The following is an 8,456-nucleotide window of genomic DNA, read 5'->3' as shown; positions in this document are numbered from 1 at the left end:
CTTTGCCTCTGTCGGATAAGTCCGGCCGTTCTGCCGTTACCCGACGGACGGTCCTGCCCCACCTTGTAGAGTTAAAGATGAGACCCGGTTTGTCGGCGGATAAGTCCCGGCTCTATGTCTGCGTACTGTCCCGTCTCATGTCAGTGTCTTGCTAAAGATGAATCCCGGCTTGTTGAAGGTTAAGTCCCGGCTCCATGTTGGTTTACCGTTCCTAGACTGCCCCCTAGCTGCAGCCTCCGAGTTATTCAAGCTCCAGCCGCAAGCCTCGACCCAAGCCTGCAGCCTCAAGATCTCCAGCCTCTAGCCAAACCTCAACACCCCAAGCCTCTAGCCAACTCTTTAGTCTCTAGCCAAGTCTCTAGCCAAGCCTCAACCTCAGCCTCGTCTCTAGCCAAGCATCGTCAAGTCCTCGCCTGGGTTTGGGGTTCCGAGCCCGAGGCAAGTCCAAGGTTCCGGGTTCTGGGTCCTTGTCCAGTCTCGGGCTTGGAATCCACCCCAGGCTTCTCGGTCCCAAACCCTCGTCCTGGCCGGACTTCCCTTGCCTAGACTGCATCCCGTCCCGTCCGTTGGTTCCGTCTCGTCTTGTTTCCCGGACTTCAGTGCATGTGTCTTGCAGTTGGGTCCCGATGCAACAGCCTTGGCCAACCCCAAGGCGTTCTATGCGTATGTGAAGAACAGGAGGATTACGAGAACGACGGTGGGACTGCTAAAGGATAAAAGGGCAACATGTGCCTGGAGGCGGAGGAGGCTGGGGAGGTCCAAAATGAATACTTTGCTTCAGAATTCACAAGTGAATAGGATCTTGATCAGGGCAAAGGTCGAAATAGAGCAGGCCTGTGTGCGGGACAATGTGGAGATTAAGGAAATAAAAGTGCTGAATCTTCTTAAACATCAAGATTGATAAATTCCCAGGGCCGGATATGACACAACAACCCCAGTTGTTGGGGGAATAGAGAGAAGAGATTGCCGGAGGTTTAGCTATGATCTTTGAATCAGGGGGAGTGTCGGAGGACTGGAGAATGGCAATTTTTTTTACCCTTGTTTAAAAAAAATTGTAATAGGGAGAAACCTGGGAATTATAAACCGGTGAGTATTACGTTGGTGGTATGCAAATTACTGGAAAAAATTCTTAAGGATAGTATCTACAAGCATTTGGAGAAGTACAGTCTACTCATGAATAGTCAACATGGCTTTGTGAAGGGAAGATCGTGCTTCACGAACCTGATTGAGTTTTTTTGAAGAGGTATCAAAATAAATTGATGAGGGCTGGGCAGTGGATGTGGTCTGCATGGACTTTAGCAAGGCATTTAACAAGGTCCCTCAGGAGAGACTCATCCAGTACGACATTAGTCATGGGATAAGCAGAATATTGGCTGTTTGGATATAAAAAAAAGCTTGAAGGAAGGAAGCAGAGGGTAGTTGCGGAAGGAAAGTATTCTGCATGGAGGTCGGTGACTAGTGGACTGCCGCAGTGATCTGTCCAGGAACCTGTGCTATTTGTGATTTTTATCAGTGACCTGGATGTAGACGCGGAAGGATGGGTGAGTGAGTTTGCGGATGACACGAAGATTGGAGGAGTTGTGGATGGAGCTGTAGGTGGTTGAAGGTTACAAGAGGATATAGACAGGCTGCAGAGTTGGGCTGAAAAATGGCAGATGGAGTTCAAGCTGGATAAGTGTGTGGTGATGCATTTTGGAAGGACAAACCAGAAGACTGAGTACGGGATTAATGGTCAGTTACTTAAGAGCGTGGATGAAAAAAGGGACTTTGGGGTTCAAGTCCATACATCCCTCAAGGTCGCTGCGCAGGTTGATAGGGTAGTTAAGAAGGCCTATGGGATGCTAGGCTTTATTAACAGGGGGATTGAGTTCAAGAGTAGAGAGGTCATGTTGCAACTCTACAGATCTCTGGTGAGACCGCACTTAGAGTATTATGTTCAATTCTGGTCACCCCATTATAGGAAGGATGTGGAAGCTACGGAGAGGGTGCAGGAGATTTACCAGGATGTTAACTGGTTTGGAGAAAAAGTCATATGAAGCAGGTTAGCAGAGCTGGGACTTTTCTCTTTGGAGCGTAGAAGAATGAGAGGGCACTTGATAGAGGTCTACAAGGTTATGAGAGTCATAAATAGGGTGGATATTCAGTACGTGTTTCCAAAGGCACCAACAGCAAACACCAGAGGGCATATGAACAACATTAAGGGATGGGAGTTTAGGGGTGACTTCAGGGGTAAGTTTTTTTACACAGAGGTTTGTGAGTGCCTGGAATGACTTGCCAGGGATGGTGGTAGAGGTTAAAACATTAGGGGTAGTTAAGAGCCTCTTAGACAGGCACAGGGATGAAGGAAAAATAGAGGGTTATGCGGTTGTGTGGATTTAGTACTTTTTTAAAGGATTATATGGTTCGGCACAACGTGGAGGGTTGAAGGGCCTGTACTGTACTGTAGTGTTCTATGGTTCTTTGGAGTTTTCTGCGATGTTGAGGCCGGTGCTGTCGTCGGGATCGGCTGTAAATAGTTGTTTTATAACTATAAGGCAGCACGCAGAAAATGCTGGAGCAACTCAGCAGATGGAAAAGAGTGAACATTCAACTCTTCGGGCCGACTACCGTCATGATTTTGTCCGTGCTGTTCTGTATTTCCAGCATCAACAGATGCTCTCCTGCTTTGTTTGTAACTCAGTTCATCATATTGTTTCCGTTTACTCACAAGTGGGAGTACAGAATAGGGGCATGAAGGCAGCTGAATTGTACTACTGCACAGTCTTTATTTCTATCGTTTAATGAGTTTCAAAGTCCGATTCAGTGGGTATTTCACCGCATTCTTGAGATCCCCTCGGAATTTGCTCTGATTTATGGCGTAAATGCAGGTGTTGGTGCAGGAACTGAGGATCTGCAGCATTCCCGATGTCTCTTCTATAATGTAAACGGGATTCATGACAGAATAATAAACAAAACTCATTGAAATCCGTTGATAGATGTAAAATACCAAACGTGTTCCCCACAACAATATGAAACTACTCGTTATACTGAAGAGCAAAACGATGGATTTGCGACGGTTCTCCATCTCCCGGTCCTTGTCATTCTCTTCACTTCTTTCTCCTCGGAGCCGCCTGCGTGCTGGACTGGCCATCAGAATTCGCCTGGCTGTCAGAATATTGAGCATCAAAATCAGAAAGAATGGGACACATGGTGTTAAAATACGGTGAAACATCTCAAAAGCCGCCCATGAAGGAGAGTTTTTGTAGCTCGGTGTAAGAACACAATACCAGGGATTACCATCAATTATTACAAGAGGGTCAGAGGTAAAACCCCATGGGACACTCTCCAAACACGTCAGCACATTCACTGTCTCGATAACCACAGCAGCGGTTCTCTCGGTGCAATATTTTATCTTCATCTTCTCACAGCAAATAGCTACAAATCAATCGAAGGTGAAAGCGACAGTCAGCCAGACAGAGGCCGCGGTGCTCGCAAAAATCTAGCAGTACTGCACAAAGGAGTGATGAACAGGAATGATTTTGGAGAGTAAATCCAAGCAGTGCCAACACAGATGCATTGTGCAGGAAGGCACAGAGTCGACTGTACTTCCTAAGAAGGTTGGCGTCATTCAATGTCTGTAGTGAGATGCTGACGATGTTCTATAGGTCAGTTGTGGAGAGCGCCCTCTTCTTTGTGGTGGCGTGCTGGGGAGGAAGCATTAAGAAGAGGGACGCCTCACGTCTTAATAAGCTGGTAAGGAAGGCGGGCTCTGCCGTGGGCAAAGTACTGGAGAGTTTAACATCGGTAGCTGAGCGAAGGGCGCTGAGTAGGCTACGGTCAATTATGGATAACTCTGAACATCCTCTACATAGCACCATCCAGAGACAGAGAAGCAGTTTCAGCGACAGGTTACTATCGATGCAATGCTCCTCAGACAGGATGAAGAGGTCAATACTCCCCAGTGCCATTAGGCTTTACAATTCTACCGCCAGGACTTAAGAACTTTTTAAAAGCTATTATTAATGCTTTTTGAGATAGTGATTTAGATGCATATCATATTTTTTTACAGAGTTAAGTATTGTATGTAATTAGTTTTGCTACAACAAGTGTATGGGACATTGGAAAAAAGTTGAATTTCCCCATGGGGATGAATAAAGTATCTATCTATCTATCTATCTATCTATCTATCTATCTATCTATCTATCTATCTATCTATCTATCTATCTATCTATATAACGACCAGTTGATTGGCCGCTGCCATTCCCACCAGGTAGCGAGTTACACATTTGGAGAGACCACACTTTCCCCGAGACAGGATCACAATCGCCACCAGGTTCGCTGGAAGAAAGTGGGGAAATAGCAAATTGAGAAAATACTGAACAGAACCCAGTGCAACATTTTTCGGGGATCGTGAAATATTTCCACTGTTTTGCTGCATGTAGCGGTAGAAGGGTGAAGAGAGAGTCAAGATCTGGCTGAGTTTACGCATTAAAATAAAGTCAAATGATTTGAATTCGGATTCCCTTCTGATGACCAAAGTGTGAAAAGGCAGCCACAAGATAAAACTAGGTAACCGCAGAGTCAATTAATGGTTGGAATAATTTCTGTCGGCGTCATCCGCGTCTGATATGAATGAAATGACTAAAACTCGACGCTGATTGCTGGATTCTTGCATTAAAAATCATCAATTTCCATGCGACTACCTGTCAGCGACAGAACAGCCGAAAGACACATCAGAAACAGCAAATCACGGAACCAATCATCCAGACAAAATAAAATATGTGGGAAAGATATAAACGTGTATTTTCATTGATCTGTTTCAGAGAGCCCCCATGACATGACTAACTCTTTCTCATTATCAGAGTCGTCATGGCCTGCTGTATAAGCATCCCACATTATGGTAGTCATGGATATTAACCGGACCCATGTTGTAAGCAGAAAGCACCTTTAAGCTGCTGCTCTTTGGTCCAGCTTGGAAACTTTTGTTTAATGGCTCCAAACATTCCTACCACATGTCTCTGTTCCTTGCATAAGATGTTCTCTGCTGTCATAAGATCCACGAAGTGAATGCCAGCGTTTGTCAACCTGGATGCGACCAAATGCATTCCCATGGGTACCGCAGCCATTTACCAATGCATTGCCTACTCGAGATTAAAGAGATGCTATAGCACCTTTTTGGATCGATTTGGTGGGCATGGACAACTTGGTATATCGAAGACTTGCAACGATTTGCCCTCTGAAGATCAGTCTCCATCATCTTTTGAGAAACGGCAACACCACTGAACCCTAGGCCTTCCTGGTTTGCAGTGATCCGGGAAGCACCTGTTTTGTCAACTTTTGTAATGTCTCCGTACCTACAAAATCTTGACATAGTTCTGTTACTGGTAGCTACAAAGGTTGAATGGAGTTCTGATAAAATGTTGGATGATGACTCCTTTACAAGCTCACACAGATGCGTGGGGTAATTATATCTGTACCTCTGCCTCTTGAGTAAAGCCTCACAAGCCAAAGTCCCAACATCTACCAGTCACACACAAGCACAACTATGCATCCAAAATGCTGGTATAACACAGCAGGCTAGGCAGATCTATCGGGAGAAGCGATGTCGATGTGTCGGGCCGAGACCCTTCGTCAGGACTAACCGAAAGGAAAGATAGTAAGAGCTTTGAAAGTAGAAGGGGGAGGGGGGAATGCGGAATGATAGGAGTAGACCGGAGGGGGTGGGATGAAGCTAAGAGCTGGAAATGTGATTGGCGAAAGTGATACAGAGCTGGAGAAGGGAAAGGATCATGGGACGGGAGGCCTCAGGAGAAAGAAAGGGGGGGGGGGCACCCGAGGGAAATGGAGAACAGGTAAACAACTAAATATGACAGTAAGAAGGGGAGGAGGGGCATTAACGGAAGTTAGAGAAGTCAATGTTCACGCCATCAGGTTGGAGGCTACCCAGTCGGTATATAAGGTGTTGTTCCTCCAACCTGAGTTTGAATTCATTTTGACAATAGAGGAGGCCATGGATAGACATATCAGAATGGGAATGGGACGTGGAATTAAAATGTGTGGCTACTGGGAGATCCTGCTTTTTCTGGCGGACCGAGCATAGGTGTTCCACGAAACTGGTGTTGTTCGGGTCTGTGTGCTGTTGGTCTCGAAGCAGTTACACTGCATTTGCAAATATTGTGTTTATACTGCCGAGAAGATGATACTAATTGATTGTCTGCATTGGTATGTGAGCGGTTGTGTGAGGTACGAGTAAAGGGAACGATTCAGCAAATGTGAGGAGCTTCATTTTACCAATACAACGGTTTACACGGAACCGTCAATATTTACTTCGTCAATATTTACATTGAATTCTGTACAAGTATCCAACAGGTAGAGATACAGACCAAGTCCCCAGATCCTCACCCACGGGGCTGGCAGAGTCAGTGTGGGCTCAGGACTGGACAGACAGATGGAAAATTGGGAATTGATGAATGTGGTATTGGAAGAACTTAAAAAAGGTTTGGATAAGCACACGGGGTTCTTGATAATATGCATGGGTGAGAATTAGTCAGCAGGTCAATGTCAGATAGAGGAAATAAATGGACCACGTTCAGACATTTAGGTGACTCAGGAATTGTGTGTGAGACCCCAGCTGTTCACAGTCTACATTGGAATTTTCAATGTGAGGACCAACTTTATTATATCCATGTCGCTGTAGCACAGATCTGAATGGCAGGGTTAGTGGTGAGAAGGGCGCAGCCATGGTTTGGGGATGCAGACAGAAGTGAAGGAATGAATATGTGGCAGACGGACAGAATATGGGGGATCTGAGGCCCCCAGAGTTAACATACAAGTACCGCAAATAATTAGGAAGCAAAAAGCAGTATATTGTGCTGTGATGCAGGAGTATTGGAGAAGAGGTATAGAGATGTCTTACTGGGAGTTGTCCTTCAAGGTGTGGTGAGAATTAACCCTGAATATTAGTTCCAGGTCTTGTCACATTTCCTTGGGAAAGTTCTAAAGAGAGGGTGCGAGACTATTGCTTACACTGACAGGTCTAAGTCCTGGGATGGCCCGCTTGCTGCGTGTGGGGAGAGTGAGTCTGTATTCTCTGGAATTGTGAGGAGAAATGCTGGATTCTTTCAGACCATTCAGACTAATTGCAGGGAGGATGTCTCCCCTGAATGAGAATACTGTTACCGTGTGTTATTTTCCCAGTATGAAGGAACGGATATTCAGGAATGCGTGGGAAAGTAATGTCCTCAATCAGTGATTCCTTCTCCAGTTAAAACATACAAAACTGCAGGACAGGAGGAGGCCATTTTGTCTGCGACGGTGGGCTGAAGAGATTAAACCAGTGATGCCTCATTAAAGGAATCCCTCTGCCTGAATGCACATTAAATATTTTTTTCCCATATCTAGTTACAGTTCCTCAGGAAAGTTATCCCTGCAACGGAGAGAGTGAAGGGACTTTTCCTCACACTGACTTGAATGCTTCAAGAGATGGTAGGCTGTATATGTAAGGGGAGAGTGAATAAGCTGGGACTGTTTTCTCTGGAATTATGAGAAGAATTGATCGGTTCTTTCAGGTAATTCAGACCGATTGCTGGGAGGATGTTTCCCTTGAATGAGATTCTATTACCATGGGTCACAGACTCCGAATGAACGACATCATATTCACGATGGAGTGGAAAATAAATTTCCCTCATCAGTGATTATTTCTTCAGTTAGACCGTGCGGGGCAGGAAGAGAACATTTACTCTGTGATGTTGGGCTGATATGGTTAAGCCTGTGATACCTAATTAAACTAATCTCCCTGTCTCCGTGTTGTCTATACCCGTCCCTTCCCTGTGAATTTGTTTGCCTATCTCAGAATCTCATAAACACCATTGCCTTCACCACCACGCCTGAAATGATTTCCAGTCACTCGCAACTCTCTGTTTTATTTTAAACATTTCGCCACACTTCTCCTTTGAACATTTTCCGCTCTCACCTCAACTGCATGTCCTCTGTTATCTGGTACTTTAATGCTATGAGAAAGGTTACAGTTGCCGACTGTATTTATGACTCTTATAAGCTTCTCTATCTCCCGTTGGTGGCTGCCATTCTGGAAAGGATAACAGGAGTTCGTGCAAATCTTCCTCATAGATCCCTTGCCTGTAAATCTCTTCGAAACCCTTTCCGAAGCCTTGTCCTCCTTTCTATAATGGAGCGACCGAAACTAATTTTAAATTCCAGATGGAACCTAACCAGAGCCTGAAAAAGCGGCAACAACACTTACTATTTTGAGAATAATGATCCTCTCAGTTCTCACCTTGGCTTCCACCACTCGGACCAGAACAATCCAAGTTTGTGCAACTTCTAGTTCTCCTCCTCAAGGTCCTCCTTATAACCTCGTCTATACTCTTTCCAAACCCTCGTCACCCTTCCTATAAGACGACTGAAACTAAATGCAATCTGACCAGAGTTGTCCGGTGAAGAGGAACCCATGGGAATAG

The 8,456-nt window shown here is 45.3% G+C and overlaps 1 pseudogene; it reads right to left on the bottom strand.

Moving 5' to 3' along the window:
* Nucleotides 1-3,086: 3,086 nt before the first annotated feature.
* LOC140723330 (lysozyme g-like) lies at nt 3,087-5,350 on the bottom strand (annotated as a pseudogene).
* Between the last annotated feature and the right edge of the window lie 3,106 nt (nt 5,351-8,456).

Source organism: Hemitrygon akajei, unplaced genomic scaffold, assembly GCF_048418815.1.
Source record: "Hemitrygon akajei unplaced genomic scaffold, sHemAka1.3 Scf000109, whole genome shotgun sequence".
In the NCBI taxonomy this organism is placed as follows: Eukaryota; Metazoa; Chordata; class Chondrichthyes; order Myliobatiformes; family Dasyatidae; genus Hemitrygon; species Hemitrygon akajei.
This window is presented reverse-complemented; position numbering and strand designations above follow the sequence as displayed.